This window comes from Ischnura elegans, chromosome 5 (genome assembly GCF_921293095.1).
Source record: "Ischnura elegans chromosome 5, ioIscEleg1.1, whole genome shotgun sequence".
Lineage (NCBI taxonomy): Eukaryota > Metazoa > Arthropoda > Insecta > Odonata > Coenagrionidae > Ischnura > Ischnura elegans.
The window spans coordinates 44,478,813-44,491,739 of NC_060250.1; the positions used below are offsets into that span (position 1 = coordinate 44,478,813).

Sequence of the window (12,927 nt, forward strand, 5' to 3'; positions counted from 1 at the left end):
TTAGTAACCGAACCTCATCAATGGTTGGACCCAACAACACACATTCTAACTGGATATACAATTCCAGAGGCGTGGTTCACTGCTCAGACCTCAACCCTCTCCTTTTCTAATTATTCTTAAATGATCTCCCCGATGTCATAAAACACTGTAAATACTATCTTTACGCTGACGATTTCCAGATATATTGCCATTCGTCAATGGGGAACATGCATGGAATTTGTTCATCATCCTAATTAGTATCATTGCATAGAAAATTTTCTCACGAGTCCAAATATATATGCCAAAACTCTCCTGGTACTCCACAAACGTCAATAAATGCTAATTAAAAATGCTCGAATATCGCTTGAAGTCACGTGACCTGAAACGCCTTCTGACGTCATCGCACGGAACACCATTCACTTCGCTAAGAGAGTAGAGTATTAGAGGCTTGAATGCAAGATATTTAAAGTAGAAATTGCCATTATTATCGCCAAATTTGCATTTGAGCCCTCGTTCATCGGTTTTCTATCCACTTCCTCAGTCTGTCATCAGTGGATGTTGTTCCGTGACGTCACGCTCCGATGACGTCGTGTTTTCAATCAGGCGATGAAGATCAATTTTTAAAGACTCATAACTCAGCTAAAAAGCATTATTCATACGCGAAATTTTCGACGAGTACATTTGAGGTAGAGGCTCTTATTCCAGTACTTTCAAAAAATTGTGCATGTTCCCCATTCCGGCCTTAAAATCTACAATTAAGCAGATCAATGAAGACGTTGAGCAAATGTCATCTTGGACACTGAAAAACCACCTTGGATTAAATGAATGTAAAACAAAGTCAATAATAATTTTTGACTGAAGATTTTTGCAGCTTCTTTTATCAATCTTGCTGGTTGCTTTCGGGAAATGCTGCATTGGTAAAACTTTCTGCTTGACATTTCACTCCTCCAACAGGAAATGTTTTCAAGAGAAAAAGTTTTCTCTCTTGAAAACGCTCCGTAGGTGGATGAAAGAAACCAGCCAGATTGATGAAGTCGATAATAATTGAGCAAAGTTACCTGCACGCTCAAATAGACATTTAATCTTTGCCCCACATTCAAAGTGGAGACCACACCATACCATACGAAGAAGCCATAAAAAACCTTGGTGTAACATTTGATAAACATCTTTCTTGGAAGCACCAAGTACAAAGTACTAAACAGAAAACCCTATACCATTTTTCTGAACTGACGGCGGCTGACCTTGAGCGTGCTCGAAACCCACCCACTCTTCTAGCCAATCACAGAAGAGCGACAGGAGAAAGTGTGGAAGAGCCCGCAGTCTCTCTCCGAACTCCGTGCGGTGCACACCGCTCTCCAGCTAGCAGTGATGCCAAGCCGAATCTTTGGAGATCGCACAGCGCTCGTTCTGCAGCCCCCGAAAGTAACATTATTCCCAAGGCTGGCAACGCCGATCGGCCGGATGGAGGGGAGCGGAGGGGAAAAGGGAAGGGGATGGAGGGGAACGGAGAGGTGGAAGGGGCAGCGCTTCTGATTGGCTAGTTTCCATTTTCCACCCAGCCGCCGTCAGTTCGGAAAAATGGTATAGGTATATCACACAAGCTGCACAGATCAAAGGATATTAAACCCCATAAAATATACTCCATCCTTGTACAAACATTAATCCTTCCACACATGGATTACTGCTCTTTGTTGCTTACAAATATAGATGAAGAAAACAGCAACAAACTACAAATGACAATGACCTCAAAAATACGATTTATTTTGGACCTCAAAAAATGGGATCAAATTAGAAGCTCGTATGCCCACCTAAACTGGATGAAATTCAAACAACGTTGCCTTTATCATCTCAGCTGCCTTACATTCAATTTCTTCTCGTACCCCGCCTTATCTGTATGAAAGATTTGTTTGGAAAAGAAATACTCATTTAATACCCACCAGATATCACAACTTTGACATTCATATACCCCACTATAGAACATCCCACCTCCCATCTTTCATAGTTACAGCCACCAGAATATGGAACTCGCTACTGATAAAACTTATGAAATTTGCCATCAATACATGTACTTAAGACTAAAGTGCATAAGTTGTTTCATTATAGTTCATGGCAATTCCCAGTGTAAATAGCTATGCTGATGCAATTGATTACCGATGTGGTGAGGGGAGAATATACTTTGCATTCATGATATAATTTTCTATTGGTGCTGCATTTTTCTGTTAGACCTGAAAGTTTTCCTTTGAATAAATAGTGACATTGTTTCCAATGTATTTAAAATGTCTGGAAATGTTGTGTGGCTAGATACCCAGGTATCTGCATTCAGGATGGAATTTTATGTATACCCTTGTATAGGTTTATACATATTTTTTTTTAATTTCCTGAGCCTTGCTGCCATGTTCTTTGTACCTCAGTCAAATGCTTTTTCCTGAACTGCTATGCTCTTGTAAAATATCTCATGGGCCAAAAAGGCCCACGATAATAAATTAATTTAATTGAATATGAGGACTACTGAAGAAAGCTACATTTCTTTAGTATGATATAACACAATTTATTATCCGAATCAATGATTTTTACCAATCCTGAAGGATCCAGAAGACCTCAATAGGAGCTAAATGATGACCCTACAAAACAGTTCAACACATGAGAGACATACGTGAAGCACCAAACATTTTAGTCTACAATGCCTACAAAATCCCTGTCCATAACATTAGTAGAAGAATCAAAGAATCACGCCAAACATCAAGGAAAACAAGTATCAACTCTTTAAGAACAGGGGGACATGGCAGGAAACGCCTCAGACCAAATATATGTACAGGTATTGGAATAAGACGTCAAAAGAGCACCTAGAAAAAAAAAACTTAGAACACCTACACTAAAAGGACAGAATATTCACTTGACAGCTTTGCAAGAACCAGGTTGGAATGACACACATTTGTACTAAATGGAAAAATTTAACAAAGGAGTCTCACAAAAGAGTTACCTATCACCAGTACTTTACGATATGTATGTGCACGGAAAAAATCATAAAAGAAATGGTAGAACAAAAAAATCTGAGGAAATTCCGATGAATAGAGAAGTAATGAACATGCTGTGCTCTGCTGATTGATATGGAAATTGTAAAAAGAAAAGGAAAAGACCTACAAAATTCAGAGAACAGAATTGCCTGATATGCTAACAGACATCATCTGCCTGAATGCAAAACTAAAATGGCATTCATAAAATAAAGGCTGCTCCTTCACTCTAAGAGCACATGACAGGAGACAACGAAATAGTATGAGAAAAAATTTGCAAGGTCATGAGCAATCTATGAGTAAGAAATACTGATGATCGGAAACTGATCAGAAAAGAGTGGATGTGGTGTTAGAAGAGAATGCTAAAGAAAATGTTGATGGATCAAGTGAGATACGAGGATGTAATCATATGAATTGGAGAAAGGGCACAGTGGATCAACATGGGACAAAGAAAAAGATGATGGATTGGTCATGTCATTACACAAGTGAGAACCAAATGGAGGGTAAGCCTCTTTGAGAAGACCAAGAGAAAAGTATGCGGGCAAAGCCAAGAAGAGTACTGAACGAAGAACCACTGGGACGTTAAGGAACTGGATTGGAATAGCAATAAATGGGGTGCACCAATTGGATTTTTATTCTATGTACATGCATGAAAGTTGGGACAGAGAAAATGTATTCATGAGCAGAAGGGATAATACTGTCATTATCAAACATGTTTTCAGTGTGATTGGCCTCGATTGTAGGAAGCTCAGTTAAACAAGCTAAAATATTGATGTCAAAGAACAACATTAACTACTCAAGTCGGATATGAACCGGCCACCATGATTTGACAGACAATGATGTTTCACTGAGTATGTGGATATTTCAATTAATGAATGGAAGTCCATACTGTTCTACATGTCAGCAATGCCACTGCTGCAAAATTAGAAGGGTGGTTCGGCCAAATGAAAGAGTTATCACAACACTTAGCATTATTATAACACTTTTTGGTGTTGCTTTGGTAAAAAAACAAAGGAATTAAACATGAGCAGAACATTGAGCAGAAGATTTTTGCTGCTAAAAGGACATAGAGATTAATACAAGCAAAATTACACTGTACGCCACGTGTATATTACAATTTTGGATTCAAATATGGCATATGACACTGTAGATAGATATATTTGAGTTTAAGAGAGATTTGGGTGACCAAGGAGTCAAAGCTCCACCAAAATTGCATGATAAGAAAGCGATGTGTGATATAATTGCCAAATTTGAGAACTGATAGGACTTCTAGCTAAATAGGCCAATTAAAATGAGTGGAAGACCAGAATGATTTCAAATGAGACCCCTAGCATAAGAAATAGGAAGAAAGCAAGAATGACGGACAACTGAACCAAAGAATAGTTTTAATTTTGTGAATCTGAAGTAGAGGTCATATGAAATAAAATTACAAATGATAGAATAAGATTAATTATAAAAGACAAATATGGAAATTATTAATGAAGAAAATAAAGTGAAATTATTAAACAAATATAATATGGACAACAGACAAAATCTGTTAGGCAATGACTGAATTCCACCTAATTAAACCCAATATCAAAATTTTAAAGCCACAAAGTCACTGATGCTCAAGACAACCATATCGTTGGGCCATGAGCCTATTCTTGCTACGTATATGGATCAGTCCAAAGCACATAAATAACTGAGATCATATCCTACATACATGGACAAGTGGGTATGTACATGACCACCTAGATACTCAAGGCCTTCGCACTGAACTTTCTCTTTTCTCTGACGTCACAGGATTGCGGCTGGCGAAAAAACCGGAATCATAGGCACATAGGCGACAGAGCACATGTGAGTAGCGTCAGTTGCGATCCTTGTTGTTGTAGTGTGAGCAAGCGATTTGAGTTTTCAAGCCTTTATTGTGGTGAAGTTATCGATTTGCTGTGTTTAAAAAGTTTTCAGTATAGTAGGCAAGTGTTGTGTACATCAATATAGTTGTAATTACGACGGGAGAGAGATAGTGAGTGTTTTCCAGTTTCCCAAAGAAGGACTGAGAAGGAGGTGGATGAATGCCATCCCAAGGAAGGACTATCAACCTTCAAAGCACTCAAGAGTAAGTATTTATTTTTCCCTATTAAAATTAAGCATAGTAAGGTGAATATTTTCTAATAATTGAATTAAATGTTTTATACTAGAGGAGTTAAACGTGAGGTAATTGCTGCCATATCGATACATGCATTCTCTTCTCATAAACTTTTCGGGGTTAAATTCTTTCTGGGCTTGATCTTATATTGTATACATGTGCACCGAATAAAGTTATTATATCAACTATGTAGCATCAGAGATTGTACGAATAGAAAGCAGTGAAACGTTTGAGTTAGGAAATGGTCATCTGTTGGTCTCAATTAATTATTGCAGCTTCCTGAACTTATCCTTCGTGAATTCAAAGATTAATTTTTACATTGATCGTCAAAACGATAGTCACATTGGCCATGTCCTATTGCATTTGTTGCTAACTGTTCTATTTGCAAGAGAAGGATTTTAAAAGTTGTGAATTTTAATAAATTTTAGTCGTTCAAAATCATGGATTAGAATCATTACTATACGCCGAGAAATATTTCCAGCATCATAAAAGTACCGTTGTGATTAAGGTAAGGTTATTTATTTGATCGCATTGATAGGTGTTAATGTATTTTCCATTTATTAACCGATATTTTCATGAAAAATAGCTGCGAAAGCAATCCGTGAAGTAAGCTGCTACTCTATAAGGCGGGTGTGTAGGTTATTTGTTTGCTTTTTATTTAGTCTTCGCTTCTTTTTTTCTTCATCATATGGATCCTCAAATGTGAATCATCTAACCTTGTCGTACACTTATTTATTTCAATGGCTTGGAATTATTCGCTCTCTCTCTCTCTCCATCTATCAGAATCTACTGTTTCAGCTATGTTTACGTCAATTTCTTGTATCTCAAAGTAAAAAAAAGCTTCGGAAATACTATTCATATTAAATTATCATCAAAATTATATAAAATTTCCTTATTCTTGTCCCGTATTCGTAATCCCGTTCATTAGCAAGTGGTTGGCTTTGCGATATTTACTGATAAAGTTATATTATGTATTAAAGGGTATTTAATCTGTTCTAACCACATTCCATTATCTCGATCCTGCGTATGATGACTGGTGCTCATTCATTACTAAATGCTACTCCTGAAGAATTGTCAATAGTAATTAAATATGTCATCAAAATACATATCGTGATCAATTTGCTACTATTTTTTAAATTTTAAATTTGTGGCTTCACATTTTTTTCTTCGCTATCGTGATCCTCAAATGACATCTTGCCATCCACTTTCTTATTTCTATTAGAAATCAAATTCCTCTCATTCACAGATTTTCAGGTTTTAGGATCCCAAAACATTTGTCCTTTCACATTACTTAAAATCGTCATTTTTCCTTTGTCCAATTAATGTCTCTCGAATTTGGATGTATGCCCCACATCCACATACTCTTGCATCTTTCACATCTGGCTTCATTTCTGTTTTCTCACATCCGATTTCATTTATTGGGTTTTCTTATCTTTGCCTATATTGGGACTTGTGCTCGTAAAATATGCGCAACAAAGCATATCATCTGAATTTTTTCATTCCAACCTCCATTTTATCAGCAATTTTCTTCCCTCACCAATTAATGTTTTATTTCATTCATTTGTGTGAGTCCTTCGGTGATTGCTCGCCATAGGGTTGCATTGAGCGGCGAATGGTATCAAAATTACATTTTCTCAAAACTGTCGTTTCCAATGACTTAATTGATGCATGCTCTTTGTACTCCCTATTTTTAAGAAGCTGCATAAATAGTCAAAAATGAGAAAGAGGGTGCTTTTACTTTTTTGGTAGTCATGATGACTGTCTATTGTGACCCCTAGTAACAAGGATGGATACTTGCCGGTCCAATAAGTTAGTAATTTGTTCAGAATATTTACCTTATTTTATGACAGCATCTTGAATCTTTCAATTTATTTCTCTGATATCCATTGCTCAGCCAGAAAGCTTAGAAATTTGTTATTCTTACAGTGCCCATAAGTGTCAAAAACTAACAAGATAATCTTTTTTCCAGGGTTGCCATTAAGATGAAATCCTTTGGGAGGCACGACAGGAACTTAACTCATTCGATAAAGTGTTAACTCTGGCAGACAAAAACTGATCACATAAACTACTGTTCAAAGATTTGTAAGCTTCTTGATGACATTAAAATAAATGCTAAAAACAATAAAAAATTTAATGACTTTTTTCTACCCAACTGCAATTACTTCATAAGAAGAAAGAGGCACTGAGATACAACTTAGGTGCTGTTAAATCTGATCAATGATTGTTTTCACCCTGATAGATATCAGGCAATTTCCCAAACCCTTCTCGAGTGCTTGTGAATGGGCTGAGTTTAGGGGTATTACTCTGAAAGTTTCACAGACAAGCAAGTGACATTTGGTTTCTTGGTGTCCTCTCTGCTGGTGGTGAGAAATGGAGGTAAATGTTTCACACATTTTTAAATGATTTGGGTAGCAAATGGTCTAGTGTTGTCTGGCTCTCTGGGATGTTAAATCTGATTAATGATTGGTTTCACTCTGATAGAGATCAGACATATTCCTAACCCCTTCTAGAGTGCGTCTGAATGTAATGAGTTTAGGGGTTCTTATTCTGAAAATTTCACAAGCCTGTGACTGTTGTGTTCTGTGTATCCTTTACGTAGAACCTGTTCAATAATTCGTCCGACACTGAACAATGCGATTAAACGAGGTATTTTTTGACACATTTTAAAATCATTAGCGCAGGAAGTAGTCTATATATTATCTCTTTTGGTTTCGTTAAACAGACCTCATTGATTTTCTCCGTCGCGATTCTTCCGTACCCTTAATCAACAGATTTTCATCCGTTTTCGAGGTTGGACAAATTTAAAATGATATTTTAATATCCATAAAAAATCTTACGGTTTCTTAGTGCTAGCCTTGATACCGGGATTAATGCTTTATTTTCCCTTTTCTAATGTTTTTCGTGAACGGTATGGTCATGGATATTAACTTCATAAACAATATCTAGAACTTCATTCTTCTCGTGATTTGGCAAGAATTCCGCTATCGTCTTCATTCGTAAGTTTTATTTTGGTGAATGACTGTAGCGCTAATAGTGCAGTTGAAGGACTTAAATCGCTTCTTTAGTCTTAAGAGCCGTCAGGTACAGAAATATAGTCTTCCAATGCATTCATAATGATGATCATTGACAATTATTCCGCGCATTGATAATTATTTTGAGGCGAATATGATATTGGAGGATAACTCAAACAAATCATCCAATAGATAAGTGAAGGCATTGTACCGTGCAATTGCCAAAAGATTCATTCCGTGTTTATTCTTGAAGCGTTTCGCATTGTTTTCCACCGGCGCCTACCCTCCCAGTCCTATGGTACGGGATCAGGGTTCCGTGGTCGTTCTCCGGCCGTCCGTCAGCCCCAAAGCTGTGACGTCACAACTCAGTGCGGAGGCCTTGAGTATTTAGGTGGTCATGGTATGTATCACTAGTGAGCACACCTTGGTGAATGGAGAAACAAAAGCCAGAGAAATATTCAAGGAATAATCTTACAGATGAAGGAAATACTTTTTAACAATAACTGATTATGACAGTGAAAATATGTGTTCAACACAAAACAGCAAATTCAATCTCGATGAATTGTCTCAGTGAGGTTTAATCTGGCCCTAGACTTAGTCATCAACATTCAATAGCAATCATGAGCTCACATTTACCCAACTTAACCTTTCAATGAGTAAATTTGTAATTTCGCAGCAAAGGGCATGGCAATTTTTAAGTGACCATACCTTGGAACTCAGCGATGACACATGTTTCAACCGAGATCCTCATTTCAGCATGCATGGAATTATCCATGCCATAATAATGATTTAATAAAGTGAATTCAATTAAGGTAAAAAAAAAGTAATTCAGTGAATTGTGAGAGGTTTTCATGAATTGAATCACAAATTACAGATGATAAGATGGAAAGGAAAATGAGCAGCCATTTAAGCCAATTGAACAGAATATTTTGTAATGGAATGTATAAGATTACGACGAATATTAGAGTGAAGCAAAACAGATTAATACGGTCCCTACATTTTGATAAATGTATTTGCACAACATACATACTAATTACTTATGGTGAATTAATATCCGTAGTCTTAAATCCAGACACAATTTTTGCCTCGGGATTACATGTGATTGCTATTAAAGTCAACAAAGAACCAAGTCAACTTCTTTTTCAGACATAACTGTTGACCAATGTTGATTCATCGACTGCAGCCATCTTATCGACAACATAGCAGATTATTTAATGAAATAATGACAGAATAGTCAGCAGTGTATGGAGTAACTCGCAAGTGCACTTAGAGGGAGGAAACTTCTCAGATTCACAGAGGAAAAATCATTTCCCTTGACTGCGATTTGAACCTGGATCTCCCAAATTTGTGCCAGGTGTACTAGCACTTGAACTACTAAGGCATCTCTTCCTCTTTGTCGAGTTTCTTTTTGCTATAAGAGGATAAAATGGTTTACACTGCCAGACATGCAATCCCACAAGGTAGCGTATTTGTGCCCACAGAGTTACAGTCCCTAGGCTAAAGCCAGAACATAGACCATTAGGACATCCATATGGGACGTTACTCAAGGAAATAACCAACCAGGACTAGCACATCTTCATGGAATCACTCTAAAGATTTCAAGAAGTGCAATCTACTAAGAGGGAAAAATAATTTTCCTTGACTACGATTAGAAATCAATAGATGTGGATTAGTACATATTAAAAACTTAGTTCTGACTGAGAAAGATATACCTCTGCTGGGTCAACTTGTACCACTGAATGATTTATTGCAAGAAAGATTAAAAATCAAAAATAACACCATAACTTCCGCAGAAGTCCGAATCAAAAATTATAAGTAGGCTAATAGCTTGAAAACAGAGAAAGAAAGAAATCTCTGTAAAGAGTTCCTGAATCAGGAACTGCATTACTGCTGACGTTTCATTGTCCAACTCAGCCATCTGAGGTTGATGGCCAAGTCAGACATCAAAACGTCCGCAGTAATGAAGTTCCTGACCCGGTGGTGATCCCAAAAACTCTTCACGCAATCAATTCCCCCGGAAAGCACTAAATCAGGAAATAACTCCATAGAAGTACATGGAAATTCACCAGAAGTATTCTGAACAAAAATAACTCCAGTTATGCCCTTCTAGATTAATGTATGTAATAATTATATTAGGGAGTATATTATAACTGAATATCTCCTAAAAGCTCGAAATCAGCACAATAGTAAATCTGAATGCCTTTAAACTTCTCTCTTCCTACAATGCAAGCCATACCTCAGACAAGTTAATAAAGCAGAAGGAATGCTTTGGATATAATCCTAAGTTACTTGAGTAAGCATGCCTTCTTAAGCGAGCTGTCTCTAGATTCAGCCACCCGTGCCCCACATATACTGTTAAAATGATGTTTATGAACATAGAGGAAAAGAGAATTCATTAATAACTATACAACAAAAATTCTCAAAAAGTATGTACCTGTATTTACATGCCAATGTATGGAGTCTGCAGGTATGAAACTGTAGCAAATTGCTACCTTAGAAAATACTTTCCATTTACATACTGCTTGTGGTTATACAGCAACACTTGAGGGTATAACCAACTGAATGAGCTAGGATGAAATATACCCACGACCTGGTGTTGCATGAATCTAGTTTTAAAGGGTGTCATATGCATAAAAAAACAAATCTAACATGCTGAACTAAACCAAACTGAAGAAATTAATTAAATGTCTTATAGTGCTACTGTACACTAGAAAGAACACAGTAGACCCTCACGTCAAAATATTACTCTATTTCCTTTAACATCTGGGTAATGCCGTCTATATGCCTGAAGCAGTTTTTCACAAATTACACAGCTTTCCTTTGTATCTTATTCAATTTACAGATTAAGTCTTTCTTCACCAGATCCCATATGCTTGCTGTATATTCAAGGTGAGGTCGGACAAGTGCGAAATGACACCTTTCTTTTACTTTCTCGCCCGAAAATTTCGTGACAAAATACAGTTGACAAATCCTAACTTCTTCAGGGCTCTGCTATAAATATTCCATGAAGGTTTTCCCCATGATAGGCTTGAAGTTATTGCAACTCCCAGGTACTTCACTTAGTTGGTTGCCTTTAGTTACTACCATCCACGGCATAATATACAGGTATAGTTGGATGATCTCTGCATGAAATTCTAATGTTTATGCACCGTATTGTAATCACCCTTATTCAAATAATTACAATGTATCTATCTAAAACTGGTTCAGTTCAATAAGTAGCTACTGCCTTCAATTTACTTTCACTTGCAAAAAAGATGCACATGATGGTTTCTCGTAGTTAAATTTTATAAAATAGTCTCTCTTAATTTCTAGATGTGATACTTGGGCAGAAAGATACTAAGCATTCCTGTGACCATCTGGTGGGGAAGGGTTACTTTTCTGAGCCATATCCTAAATGTCGATCATATTTTATAGATCGATATCTGTCCCAGAGATTAATAATGAGTAATTCTATTGAACAGACGTAGCAATGGAGGAAGTGATCTGGAGCAGATCCAAAATAAACTTAACTATCTTCCTGAGCAATTAACCCAAGACTGTGAAGCTGCTTATAGCATTCAGTATCATGCCTAATTCTCAATTACTCAAAATATTCACTTGTCCAATCATTCAAATTTCAATGATTTAAGAGAAGGCCAAAGAAACTCAATAGAGAAAGTGTTTTTCTTTTACAAGTACATTACTATACGTTCCTAAATTCCAAAGCTGATGCCTAAAAAGTTAGAAGAAATACACTATTATCCAATCATAAGACAAAAATTCACTTCCTCAAATAAAAATTGGAGTACTTATGCACAATCTAAATATCCACTATGAGAAAAAAATTTTAAAATGTTAAAAAAAATGTTAAAGTCAAGTTATCATTCAGTAAAATATATTTTTGCAGTTCAACCACATGAAACATCATTAGGCATTTCTTAAATTAGGAGCTGCCAGTTTGGCAGTTGATATAGAATGTGAAATGCTTAATAATTTAACTTTATACTAGAATCATTAAGACATATATGGAAATAAAACGATAAAATTTGACATTCCAGGGAAAATTTACAAATAAATGGCTACAGGGCAATCCGCTAAAATTCAATGACAAAGATGGACATATACTCAGAAATTTGCACAAGGTAAAAAGTACACAACTAAAAGGACACATTTATGCGGTTTGGGAATTTGTACCAATGTATGCAATGTCAAAGTAAACTTAACAACAAATTATTTCCTAAAAAATATACTACATTGATTAGCCATAATTCAATTCTGACAACAAATTACAAGGTTAAATGATGTCTATAACACAAAAGAAGTATGCCTTTTAAAAAACCCTGGCAGGAGGGTACTATAAATTTTCTTTTTGATAGACAGTACTTTCCCTTGAACAGTGAATAGCAAGCAAGATGGATAAGACGAATAATTTTAGCGATATATATCATCCACAAAAGAGTGAAAGAGGTAATAATTCAAATAAGCCATTAATCTAATTCTTGGTCAAACACAATTAAGTATTTGATTGTTTAGGAAGAAGTCGTGAAACAATTGCAAACTCTCATTGACTGAGATAGTTTTTTAATTTAAAAACATTAAAATTTACACTAAATTTAGGCAGATAAAACTTGGAAAATTCCTCACATACAGTATCTAACGAACGAATGAAAAAATTAAGTATCAAATTAACCAAAGAATAAAATGCTAGAATATTCGGTGGGGTTCATCATGACACCACTACTTAGCATGAAACAAAACTGAAAAAACTATTTAAAAACCCAAAATACTCGAATTTCCATTAAAACATTACAAAATTCTG

General features: G+C 36.1%; 1 long non-coding RNA gene across 1 annotated transcript; it reads left to right on the forward strand.

Annotated features, from left to right (window-relative positions):
- The first annotated feature begins 4,725 nt into the window (after positions 1-4,725).
- LOC124158787 lies at positions 4,726-7,247 on the forward strand. The gene is made up of 2 exons (XR_006864869.1): positions 4,726-5,088; positions 7,088-7,247. It is a non-coding gene; the product is annotated as an uncharacterized LOC124158787 (long non-coding RNA).
- The last annotated feature ends 5,680 nt before the right edge of the window (positions 7,248-12,927 follow it).